Source organism: Thermobia domestica, chromosome 2 (genome assembly GCF_964235325.1).
Source record: "Thermobia domestica chromosome 2, izTheDome1.hap1.1, whole genome shotgun sequence".
Lineage (NCBI taxonomy): Eukaryota > Metazoa > Arthropoda > Insecta > Zygentoma > Lepismatidae > Thermobia > Thermobia domestica.
This window is the reverse complement of record NC_137455.1, coordinates 317,037,125-317,051,211: the sequence shown is the minus strand read 5'-3', so window position 1 is coordinate 317,051,211 and position 14,087 is coordinate 317,037,125. Positions and strand designations below refer to the sequence as shown.

Sequence of the window (14,087 nt, the reverse complement as noted above, 5' to 3'; positions counted from 1 at the left end):
TAACAAATTACATAGATATTTTCAACATTTACAATATGTAACAAAACTACATAATTTAATATTGAAAGGGAGCATTTGTTTCTTAATGCCAACTATATCTCCGTTTGACGGCGTACAAATTGGATCATATCTTAGATAATTTAGAATTTTGTAGAGATTGTGCCTAAACAATATTATTCTACCAAACAAGGAATATATTACCATGAAGTAAACTATGGGCAATAAGAATACGACCTTATTTGGACACAGCACAAATATCATAAAGAAGCAATTAACCAAACAAAAACACAAAATAAGGTAACGGTCAGGTCGTTATTTTCCATAGCACCTAGTACAAAAACTTTTATACACAATTGTCACTTTCATTTCACATATCTATAAATCCACTACAACCAGTTTTGATATTAAGAAAATTTTACATGTTGGTCCGATGAATTACCTTGATCAAATACATCGAGCAATCGGTTGTATTATCTACCATTAATTTCAGTAGATGGCAGCACAATACAGAACTGCTTTCAATCACGCATGAAAACCTGTCATCTATAGCGAATTAATGAAAGTTCAATGTCTCATATTGTCAACTGTCCAGTGCCGTAGTTATTAATGAATTGTTTTTTTTTTAACTTCACCGTTACAACGTGCGTTATAGGTGTCAGATTGCCACAAATAAGTATATTTAACACCGCCATATTTCTAACTAATATACACAAATTGCTAACCTAACTATATTGGCTACGGGAAACCGGTAGTAATTGGGGAGCGGAAAACCACTGAAGGACAGATGTCTCCGAAATTAGTTGCACTGGACACTTGAGGATTCTATAAAAATAACTGTTTCCCTTCAACTTTCCTTTCTGTTTCCTACATGTAAGATGGTGATTATCCAGCAAACATTTGCAATTGTAAATTCGTTGCTTTTACTTCGAATTTATTGCTCCTTAATGTTCTCAGTTCGTTATTTCTGCTTCCTAACTGTTCCTGTTCGATTTTAGCACGAATTTACCTGGTTTTAACTTCAATCAATGGTATAGTTAAAACCAGCCCGTGAATATTCTCAGCAGATCACTTTGATACGACGTGCTAGCTTTACGGTCAAAGAGTAAGACAACATGGCTGGCTCCAAAACCCACCAAGGTCAAGATCATTTACCAATAAAAATTTAGATTTTTCGCGCTAGACAGGAAATTGAATAAAAAAATAATAAAAATAGATTAATCTGTTTCTTGCCAAGATATAAGTATCTCATCGGGCTAAGGGGCGACATGAATATTCTTTTTTATACGACACTGGCAAATAAATTGAAATTCGCACCCAATTAATAAAATGCTTTTAACCTTAGCATGAAAGCATAGACCGCGATTTCATAAACTGAGATCCCCTATATGGAGATAACATATTGCCTGAAAAAGTCCTTTCCAAAACTCGGAAAACTTCATAATTTAATTATAAGGGAGTTTTATATTTAACATATTAGTAGTTGACACTTTTAAGCATGAATAAACAACTATGAATTTATACAGTGTTTGTCAAATAATTGACTTTAATCCCGGTTATAATCGTTCTTTGTTGGTCTCTTAATAGTAGTTCTTCTTCAATGCCTGCAGTATTAAAGGTAGACACGTTCTTAAAAGTGTTGCGATATCATTAATATGAACAGATTAGCAATCGGAATTTCTTTATTTTCTGTTCCTATCGGCTTGTATTGTACGTATTTATACATTGTAGCGTTTGTAGTGAAATCTTACACAACGTCTTTAGTAGTACTTTTTGAGGAGGTATGCAACCATGCACAGTGATCATTACCTTATCCGCCATCTTTTATCTGCGTGTATGTGTATTGATTTGCAGCGCGGTATTATTTCCAGGTAGTGAGACGTCTTTTACATACTCTTGTCAACTTAATTTACGTCACAAAATGCCCGGGAATCTCTAACGTCCTTTGAGGAATCCCTTGCGCCGACATTGCAGAAATCTGAAAACTGCAAATTTGGGTAGAGCAGGTTACGATTCTTTGATGATATCATGCCGCATCACGTCTACGCTAAGCAGTTTGTGCAATATTTAAGTCTAAAGTTTGATTTCCCATGCTTTCGGCAGCTTATAACACGTAAACGAAGCGATTTTCGCCCTATGTTTATTAGAACTTTCTTGTTTGTTTTGCTCTCAGGAATCACCCCTCTGCTTTTGTACAACGAATTTAGCGCCCAACAAAGTTACTGACCATTAATTGCAAATAATATGTTTTCAGTGTCAATATAAGCAAGCGGTCAAATTGACCACTTAGTCCTTCTGGGGGTATTGTTTCATAACGCTCCCCTAATGACATGACAGTCTCCAAAATTTTTACATATAGTCTACCATAAAAATAATAAAAAGTCAGGGACTGTCAGATTTCTAAGTAAAATGGTTAGAGAACAGCAACAGGAAAACTTAGAAAAGGTCAAATTGACAGCTCCGTCCTTCTAGTGTTAAAATACTTCAATCTCCTTCTCAAATGTGTATGAGCTAAGAAGTCTAGTTTATATACAATTCTTGTAGAATTTACAACAGGTGTATTTCAATGCTGTATATACAATTATTTCTTAGGTGACGATTTATCAATTCAGTTTACACAATTAAACATGTTTCTCATTGTACAATTGATATACCAATAACATGTAACAGTTGTTTTAAGAACATATATTCACACTGACATTGATATTTATCTTCACATTGTACAACACAATTCTAAAACGCAATATTTAGGTGTGTATGCTTTATTATTTATTTCAACATTGATGATGATAAGAGCAGCTTCTAGAAGCTAATCTCCATGAAAATTTGGTACACCTGAGGTAGGTGCTTAATTGCTATTTTTATTAAATGTTACAAATACTTATCAATCAATTAGAATTAACTGAAGAAAAGAAAAGTTACTAGATTAGCATTCCGTTGGAGCACCTTTTGCTCCGAAAGTAGTTCTGATGTGATGTGGACTTTAGTCATGAAGCTGCTGAACAGTAGTAGGTGGAATATTACACAACTCTGAGTGCCGAACATCACTCAGTTCGTTGAGAGTTGATGGGGTCAGATTCATGTCTCTAAAATTTAGCCCCAATTCTAAATTTCGTTCGTAATTGAGTTAAGCAAGAGAGGTGTTCAATTTCATCCCGATTTCTTAAAACCATCACGCAACAGCTCTAGCCATGTAAATGGTTGCATAATCATCATGGAATATTCTGTTTTTCCCCGGAAATACTATTTTAGCTGCAAACTATTATCAATCTAGTCATCAAAAATGGTAATGCTACCACTGTCTGTAACCAAGCCGGTATTCGTCGGTGCAGAATTAACCGAAAACAAGGGCATTGTGGCCAAGAGCATAAGTGAGTCCTTAACATGCTTTCCGGTTGGAGGCAGACACTGTGGAGCATAAACTTTTTTTTTGGCTTCCTCCACATATAAACACCAACCATTGCTTGAAATAAACACCATTTACCTGACCATATTATACGATACCAGTCATCAGAGATTCATTTTACATATTTGCAGCAATACTGGCTTCGTGTCAGAGAGCTTTGGTCGTTTATATGTTGTTTCTTACCTTTTACTCTACTCCCCTTGTCCATGTCATTTAACTCACTGTAGAGTGTAGTTGTCGACATGGGCTGTGTTACGTACTTATTAAGTTCCTCCGTTACTTGCATTGCAATTACACATCTGTTCTGAATGATAACCATTTTTAACGCTTGTCGGCTTGTCGTTTCAACCATTATCTTTGTACATTGTAATCGTATGTTATCCACTTTTTATCACCAGTAAGCAACTGCTTTAGAAATGGTTGATGTTCTTTACCATTTAGTAGAGTTCGAGATGGAAATTAGATCAAGTAATGCTTCAGAATCAGATCATGTGTTACCAAATTTCGAGTTTCTTTTTGAAGGAAGTTTTCCTTAATTGTTCTAAGGTTCTTCTTCGGTTACGGATGTTTTGGTCATTAGCGATATCATGGATGGTTACATGCCGATCTTGTTAGAATGTATGCAGCTTTGCTTTGATTGGTTCCCACTGCGAGGTTTCACTGAAAAAAGATGCTGAACCAACCGTTGACTATTGCTTTAGATAATGTATATTGTCCGTATACAGTACAAGTTTCTTCCCAGGTCTGCAAATCATTTACGCCTATATCGAAGTAAAATGTAGCCCAACTTTGAGGAAAATTTGCTTTTCTTGAATTTACCTTACTTTGACGTAATTCGATTTAGACATTCGCCATTCTGAAATATATATATATATGTATGTATATAACGCCACCATATATATTCACATAATGTAAAGTGAATTATTTATCCTGATACACTTTTGTAAGTTTTGAACTAAAGAAGAAAAGGAATCATTTTTACTACGCAAATATCGGAGGAGGACATTCTTTGGTATGCTCTACGATAAAAGGTTATCAGTGTTCCCAACAGAACATAACTGAACAGTACTACATCTGGTTTCTGCATAATTTAAATGTATATATAAAAAAATTAAAGCTTCCAATAATGCACTTGCAATGCAGTGTTACAAACTTAGGATGCATCAGCATCATAAACACGGAAAATAGCCAAATTTTGGTAGTTTCCAAACGTTAAAAATACAAATGAGGTGCTCGGAGTAATGCATACCACAGGTCATTTAGTGTCGAATACCATGGTCATTATGTGTCGTATTTCAAACAAGCAGAAATAAAGTCGCAAGCAATTCAAAACTCAATTATTTTCAAAGAACTCTTTACAAAAAAGTTTTGAGATAACTAGCACAACGAATTACGTAAATGATTTCTAATAGATATAAAGATCATTATGTCGTTTAAAAGCGATTTGACAAGATTTGTTGTGTATTTACCTTCACTACTATTACAACAATAGTTTTGGTAGGTGTAATGTAAACAAGTTTACAAAATTTCAAATCCTAAGCAGTGTTTTTCACCATATCTCAAGAACAGTTTCTAGATATCAAATTGCTTTGAACAGCATTGCAATATTCTTATCTAATAATTACCATGTATGCAATTGGATGAATTATTTATCTAAGCAGGTTTCGAAAAAAATGAAAAGACAACTTTTCAATTCCTTGTAATATTTTTCGTCTTAATTCACAATATCTCGTATCTTGATCACATTATCAGACACTAAGATACCTTATACATGCATCACTTCATATATGTTATTTGAGTTATTAGTGTTGTAGAGATCAGCAAAATTGGAATGTGTATGATACTGTAGCATCCTTGGATTGGTACATTGAATAAAAATTAACGTTGTAAGTTTTTGCTTAAAAGTAGATTTGAAATGTGTAATAAGCCAACGTAATGCAATTAGAAAAAATACTTTATATTGGGTTGACCACATTGTTGTTCTTGTGTTACGACAGAATGTTGCAAACATTGTTTCTTGTGTGTGTGTGTGTGTTTGCGCACAGAATGTTTGAAGGGCAAGGAGATAAAACAAGGAATGTCCATGTGTGTGCTTTATTGGGTGCTTTGTCCTACCTGTTGGTGACTCTTGGTACTCTTTGACAGTATATGTCACGCATGCGTAGATGTTGAAATGTCTATGTAAAAAGGGTCAAAAGATTTAACTACCCTAGTCTTTTTACGGGGTTTAAATATATATATAAAAACGTTTTCTCGAAAATGCAGTTTTGTGAGATTCCTCCTTTTTTCGTTTATGAACTATTTCAACAAATTGTAAGATATGATTCCTCACAACAAAGTGAAAGAAAATCCTGAGGTGAAAAGTGAATACTTACAAAAGGTAAAGCCTCTCAAATCGTGGAAACACAAATCGAAACAAAAGAGCTAGAGTGACATTTACGTCTCATAAGGTGGTCATTATAATAAGGTAATGATTGTCGGATAATGTGGGAAAAGGAACAATCTGTACCTTTATTCATTAACAGATGCATAAAAGAAAAGAGTCAAGACAACGTAGAAATTGCTTTATATCTGATCATGTAAATGAACTGTTACTAACGATGAAAATAGAAATTAAAATATATTTTAACATTATCTGAAAATGAGAATTCACTGTATATGGTTTCAAATAAAGTAATAGCTGGTAATTGATCATTCAACAATAAAATGTAAGTACAATGGATATGATTGCCTCTCTCTTGCCTAATTTGGTTGTGGCTGATCCTAAAGGCATCAGTTTCTTAATTAAGATCACTTAATTAATACACCGTTGTTCTGGAAAACGCATAAAGGTACTGGTTGGTCAACAATATCATTAATAACACTAGTCGACAAATAAAAAAAAAAAACTTTTTATCTGGGACACGGAAGAAAATACCTGATTCTAATAGAACTTTTCACGTAGAATTCGAATTTGCAATCAGTTTTTCTCCATCACCCTCAGTTTTCCCGTGACAGAGAGATTTTCGGGAAATTTCCTCTCAAATTTCCATTTTTTTAAACCATTTTCATACCTGTAGCTCAAGTACCCTTAGGTACATAAACACACAAATTATATTGTATGTTAGCTTGATTTATACTTAGTAAGGCCTCTAAGTTTCATAAGAATCGCATTATTCTTTCTAGAGAAATAAACATATTTATATAAAAATATGCTATGTGTACTGTTCATTTTAATATAATCATTACTGCAGATAAAATCCCATATAACTTCCACGAAAATTACAATATAAGCACGGTTTATACCTCATTGGATTTGAAATAAAACATATTGTCAATAATGTATACACCGTGTCACCATTTTTTGTATGAGGGGATTTCTAAAGGGATTTTTTGGGAAATTCCCTCCAAAAAGTATTTTATAAGATTTTCTGTCTTAACTTGCTATTTGTATATAGGGATACAGAAACAGGAACTGCATTAAAACATAATTTTATGTCTACTTAATACGTAATACAAAAGAAGTGAGTGGTATCTTCTTAGTAAATGAACACTTACTTACCTTAACTAAAATGTTTTAGTTGTCGACTTTCTTTTGTGTTTGGCTGCTGGAACATCTCTTTTAAGTGTCCACCAGTAATCAGCTAGCATTTGTGAACTCCACTGTCCCTGGTATCTCTTCTCCATGGAGGAGATGTCCTGATGAAAACGTCCCCCATGCTCGTCACTAACAGAACCAAGGTTTTCAGGAAAGGAATTCAGGTGGGAGTCTAAAAAGTGAACTCTAAGGGACATGTTGCAATCCATTTCCTTGAATGATTGCAGGAACTCGCTCACAATTTCACGGTAATTGGGGGCTTTCTGGTTTCCTAAATATTCTCTTTTAAACATTTAAATGAACACCAAGCTGTTTTCTCAACCGGAGTTGAGAGATCCTCAAATTTTTCGTCACGAATCAAACATCTTATTTGGGGACTACAAAATCCCCTTCCTTGATTTTAGCGTCACTAACCCGAGGAAATTTTTCCTTGAGGTAACAAAATCCTGCATTACTTTCGTCCATTGCCTTAACAAAGTTTTTGAAGAGCCCCAACTTTATGTTATCTTATCAGAGCTCACCAGTGAGGAATAAACAACATCCTTCTGTCCAGCAGTTAATACACGCTTTGGCCATTCCTTCTTGATGTAGTGTTCCGCTTTGTTCTTGCTGTCCCATTCGCAGAGGAAACAACAATATTTCGTATAACCGCGCTGCAAACCCATTAACAAGAAAATAAGTTTTAAATCACAGAAAACGGTCCACTTATATATCTCATACTGAATTCTTTCTATCATTATTTTGATGTTTTCATAGGTTTCCTTCATATTAGTTGCATAAGCCAAAGGCACTGAAGGAAATTTGTTGCCATTGTGCAAAATGACAGCATTCAAACTAGTTTTGGAAAAGTCAATAAACAATCTCCACTCTGTACTTATATGTACATGTCCGAGTGGATTCATCACAGCACAGACACTATTACAACACACGAAATCATTTTATTATAGTAGTTTTGAAACTCTGTATGACGGTTTCGAAAAATACACATTTTAGTGACACGATGGAGCAGATTCTAGGGATGCCCTCGAGTCGAGTAGAGACAGAATTTTCATGACAAAATTCGAGTCGAGACTCAGCTCTTCCAATAGAAAAATATATATTTTTCGAGTCGAGACATCACTTTTGCAGCACATTTTCGAGACGAGACAGTCCCAAATCTTGTCTCGTGCGCATCCCTAGCAGATTCTAGCCTTTAAGTTTAGAAGCAAGAATTTCTGCCTGTATCTTGGAGAGTCTTAAATCCCATACGAGATCATTTTGTTCACCCTGAGTTATCAGATGGGGATCCAATGCAGATGTGCTTCCTACATAAGTAGGATCATCTTCTTCATTTGGAACTTCAGTAGTTGCCTCAAGTACGTAATCCTCATTTACCGTAAGATGAGCAGGAGGTACCGGTACAGGTAATTCTGCACTGTGTGAAACTGGCCTAATTGCTGGTGGCAAATTAGGGTAGTGTACTGTGTGCTTAGATTTACTGGTTATCCCTTTTATCTGTGTCATACAAAAGTAGCAGTCTGAAGAATGATCTTTTGGTTCCCTCCAGATCATCGGTACTGCGAAGTTCATGTGTCGTTCACCATTTGCCCACGCAGTCAGACATTTCACGCAAGTACAACAAATGTAGTGAGGAGCCCAATTCCTATGTTGATCTCCTACACAGCAACCGAAATATAACTGATAACACTTCCCCACAAGTGGAGTAAAACATCGACGTTGCGATTTAAATGTTAGCTCCCCACATACATAACAGAAATTGTCCATGTGATTTACACACTTCCATGGCATCTCGTATCCTGTAAGGTATAACACACACATACACACACGAATCTACACTCCACCAATCATGAAGCAGCACAAACGTAATCTAACTCAGTGCGTCACCACACCACACAATCTATTCGAACTCCACCAATGCACAAACACTTCAACTCACATGCGGCCAAATCTAAAGCTCGTCCAGCTTGGACCGCCATTCAACGCTGCTAACAGTCATCAGGCTATGTGAGTCATCAATTTTTTATGCATTGTTGCCAGATCAAAAATTTAAAAAGTGACTTATTTTCCACAGAAAGCATGCGTGTACTTGTGCTTGTATTTGAGTATCCATCTATATGCCGACAATAATACGTCAACGTTAGGTTTTTGTGTTGGTAAAAGTCTTGCATAATATATTCTTTATTACCTATACACAGACACAATAGTTTGTATCTCTAGACAGAATAATGCGATTCACATGAAATTAACATTATTTATTAAGTAGATACAAAACTATGTTTTAGTGCCGTTCCTGTTTCTGTATCACTTTATACAAATTGCAAATTGAGACAAAAATATCTTATAAACTACTTTTGGAGGGAATTTCCACAAAATCCCTCTAGAAATTCCCTCATACAAGAATGGCGACATGGTGTACACATCATTGAAAATATGTTTTATTTCAAATCCAATGAGGCATAAACCGTGCTTATATTGTAATTTTCGTGGAAGTTATATGTGATTTTTATCTGCACTAATGAATATGGTAAAATGAACAGTACACACAGCATATTTTAATATAAATATGTTTATTTCTCCAGTAAGAATAATGCGATTCTTATGAAAGTTAGAGGGCGTACTAAGTATAAATCAAGCTAACACACAATACAATTTGTGTGTTTATGTACCTAAGGGTACCCGAGCTACAGTTACAAAAATTGTAAAAAAAGGGAAATTTCCCGAAAATCCCTCTGTCACGGCGAAACTGAGGGCGATGGAGAAAAACTGATTCCAGATTCGAATTCTATGTGAAATGTTCTACTAGAATCAGATATTTTCATTTCTATGCCAAAATCTTGTTGACTAGTGAAATTTCCCTTTCTAGTTGCATATTACTGGGTATCAATTTTGTGGTCCGAACACTCGTCTCGATGAAAAGTAGAGGTAGTAGAGACTGAGAACATATTATTGTGTCTAAAATCTTCTGGAGTATAAAAAGGATCTGAATGCAAGGCATAGAGCAGACAAGGAATTAAAAGTTAAAACAATAGTCCTGTTGTTAGCAATGAAGTCAGTATCGGTAAAACATTAGCAGCATTAGGAGTTACTCTATCTATAGATAATAAAACCCAAATGTGCTAATGTATATGAAAATACCAGTGCAGATATAAACCGAAAATGAAGGAAGGGTGTTAAAATTGAAGTAGAACCTAACACGTTATAGTTGATTGAACTGATCTTTATTCATCAGCAAATATAGAACTGCGTACGGAATATACAATACGATAGGACGAGTTCTATTGAAGTTACATGGAATCTATCTCAACTAAAGACATTTAAGTAGCCATAAGTTAATGGATTTATTTCAACTGTCCTGGCTATTAGCTGTATTTGGTTGGTAAGGGAGCGTAGTACGCGGATCAGTGCCATTTGCCAGGAGAGCAATAGATGCTAAGAAAAGTAAAGTCGAAATAACCTGTGTAAAAACAATACAAACAAACGACTCAAGCTGCAATTCTTTTTCTACATGTAATTGGTTTAGGTTTAAAGTGTGACGCAGGCTTTAAGAAGCTCTCACTGATGTCGATATTAAACGTCTATCACGTAAGTTACAAGTAAAGAACTTCAGAAGATTGTTTATGACAGATAAACTATCTTCTACAACACCGCATACAATTGGGTGCGTTGTAATAAATTTAGATGTGACAAGCAATATTGGTAAGCATTTTACATGTTACTGGATTCAAGCACATAGGTTGTATATGGCCTGTACCACCACAGACACCTCTCAGGTACTTACAGTTCAACCAATATAAAGTCGTCATAGAATAAAAGCTGATTAAATGCAACGATTTGGTGATGTTATTTGCAGACAATTATGTTTACATTTCTAAAGTTGATGCCTAAACGTCATTGAATGAGTTTGAATGAGTTTGTTACGTATACATACTAAATTATCTATCGTAAAAAAATGCATAAAAAGCGACTGTATTACATTTAGCAGATACAACGCCTTCTCTACATTTGAGACTGAATTACGAGGTTGATAACAATGACTGAACTGATTGCTTTTGTTTTTTTCTATCATGGTATATATCTAATCCCAAACGTAGTGCCTAAAGAATACATTTAAATATGGTGGGCGAAAATATATTGTACCACGACTGCAATACAATACATGTACTTTAGAAATAACTTTCTATGATTTCTTGAATGAAAATCATGTCACTCATGGAATGAATGTAACTCCATGAGGTAGTAAAGGCTATGTGGGAACCATTACAAATCTTTGGTTCCAACAACGATGCAAAAGTCGCTCTAGAGCAAACTGATGTTAGGCTGTATCTGTCTGACTTCCTAACCATTGAAACATTGAACGTGTGCTGTAATATAGTTCGAGAAGTGCTAGTACCAAAAAATAAATACACACATAAAATGCCAACTTTGTCACTGTTAACATTGTTATGAATTAGTTTCTTTAGTTGTGTAACTGGTGTTTGCAATCGATGGTTTTCAATACTGAGAAGAGAACGAAGATAATGTGCAGTGCAAGATGAGAGTAGTTTAATGGAATGAATGTAACTCCATGAGGTAGGAAAGGCTATTTGGGAACCATTACAAATCTTTTGGTTCCAACAACGATGCAAAAGTCGCTCTAGAGCAAACTGATGTTAGGCTGTATCTGTCTGACTTCCTAACCATTGAGACATTGAACGTGTGCTGTAATATAGTTCGAGAAATGCTAGTACCCAAAAATAAATACACATATAAAATGCCAACTTTGTCACTGTTAACATTGTTATGAATTAGTTTCTTTAGTTGTGTAACTGGTGTTTGCAATCGATGGTTTTCAATACTGAGAAGAGAACGAAGATAATGTGCAGTGCAAGATGAGAGTAGTTTAATGAGAGTAGTTTAATGGAATGAATGTAACTCCATGAGGTAGGAAAGGCTATTTGGGAACCATTACAAATCTTTTGGTTCCAACAACGATGCAAAAGTCGCTCTAGAGCAAACTGATGTTAGGCTGTATCTGTCTGACTTCCTAACCATTGAGACATTGAACGTGTGCTGTAATATAGTTCGAGAAATGCTAGTACCCAAAAATAAATACACATATAAAATGCCAACTTTGTCACTGTTAACATTGTTATGAATTAGTTTCTTTAGTTGTGTAACTGGTGTTTGCAATCGATGGTTTTCAATACTGAGAAGAGAACGAAGATAATGTGCAGTGCAAGATGAGAGTAGTTTAATGAGAGTAGTTTAATGGAATGAATGTAACTCCATGAGGTAGGAAAGGCTATTTGGGAACCATTACAAATCTTTTGGTTCCAACAACGATGCAAAAGTCGCTCTAGAGCTAACTGATGTTAGGCAGTATCTGTCTGACTTCCTAACCATTGAGACATTGAAGGTGCGTTGTAACATAGTTCGAGAAATGCTAGTACCAAAAAATAAATACACACATAAAATACCAACTTCGTCACTGTTAACATTGTTATGAATTAGCTTCTTTAGTTGTGTAACTAGTGTTTGCAATTGGTGGTTTACAATACTGAGAAGAGAACGAAGACAGTGTAGTTTAATAGTAGTTTAATACAAACATAAACATTCAACACTTGTTCGATTGTTATTATTATTATTATTATTATTATTATTATTATTATTATTATTATTATTATTATTATTATTATTATTATTATTATTGAGATTTAGGGCATACTGTACAACATTTAGTTTTGTTTCAGTGTCAGTATAGTTAATGTGTTCAACACAGATCGTTTTATAGGTATAGTTATAATTTTTCAACTCTTTGGCATAGAGCTCATTGTAGTGACATGTATTGGTCCTCTGTTTCCTGGATGTTTTGCAGATGATAATTACAATGAAATTAAACTCAGAAGTGTATTCAACTAATTAATAACTGTGTTTCTTCATGAACGTGATTGAAGTAGTTATTTGGAAGAGTGGATGAAGGAACAAAACGGTTTTCATTATTAATGGATTGAAGTGTCGAGTAGCGTAGGAAAGCTTAAGGATAAACAAAAATAGACATGACGTAACGGATCGCATTCCGTGGAGGAGACTTAAAAGTTCGTCATTTATATAGGGAGTAACATTGCAATACATAGGATTTATACAGGATTTTAGTTAATGGGCATTAGCAATGAACGATGTTTTTTCTCATTGAGTGCAACAGCAGTTCTATTGTTATAATTTTTGTTGTATACGTATTATACTTTTATTTCATAACTTCTTTTGTTTATCAAACGCGTTTTACACTGTATGATAGGAGGAATAATGAATTGCTTAAACAAAGATAGTTATAAAAGACAACATCATTCATATGCAAAACTGTACGCAGGAATTTGCTAAACACGTATTATAGTAGAACTGTATGTGTGCTTAAGACATTTAATGTAAGTGTGCAATAAGTTTGAGAATGTTGAGAGTTACATTGAAAAGGAGGATGAATCGCAAAAGAATCTGAATTTGAAACTATGTATTTTAGTGTATATTCTTAAATACAAAGCTTAATTTACAATCCTTATGAACAAAAGCGAGCAAAGAGTAAAGAGACTAATGCGAATGTTGTCAGTCAAACTAGACCCCCTAGCATACCTTTGACACTACTCAATGATATCAAAATTGGCTCAATTTCGTGGATAGTTTAAGATTAAGGTCCACAGCGATAACGGGTTGCAAGCGACACAAAATATTCTTTTCTTCAGATAAGCTTTGAAACGAGAAGCGTAGAAGTTAATAGAGTCGTTGGCAGTGACTGAGAAGAATAATGATGTAGCCTTTAATGTAATTATTGATTTTTATGAAAATTAAAGTTGGATAGCAGTCACATATATACAGGACCGGATGAAGATTAATTCTGTTAATAAATAAAGGACAAAGGAATAGAATTCGTTAATAAGGTTTATATTAGTTTGAATATGGTTATGACTATGAACTTAGAAACTCTGTTAGATGAGGTAATACTATCACATTTCTGCCAAAGCTAGATGCCAATATGCAAATAGAATAGTAATTAAAATGAAAATGAGTCGTTTTCTATGTTAACGAAATTTCATTTTGAATTAGTATCTAATCTAACCGTATCAGTAATCATAGCAG

General features: G+C 34.5%; 1 protein-coding gene across 1 annotated transcript in view; it reads left to right on the top strand.

The window, feature by feature from the left end:
* The first annotated feature begins 2,682 nt into the window (after positions 1–2,682).
* Positions 2,683–14,087, top strand: part of LOC145679495 (inter-alpha-trypsin inhibitor-like) — a 61,014-nt gene continuing 49,609 nt past the window's right edge. The window contains exon 1 of the mRNA XM_081750074.1: positions 2,683–2,837. The gene's annotated coding sequence lies outside the window, so the exon portion shown is untranslated. The remainder of the gene's footprint in view (positions 2,838–14,087) is intronic.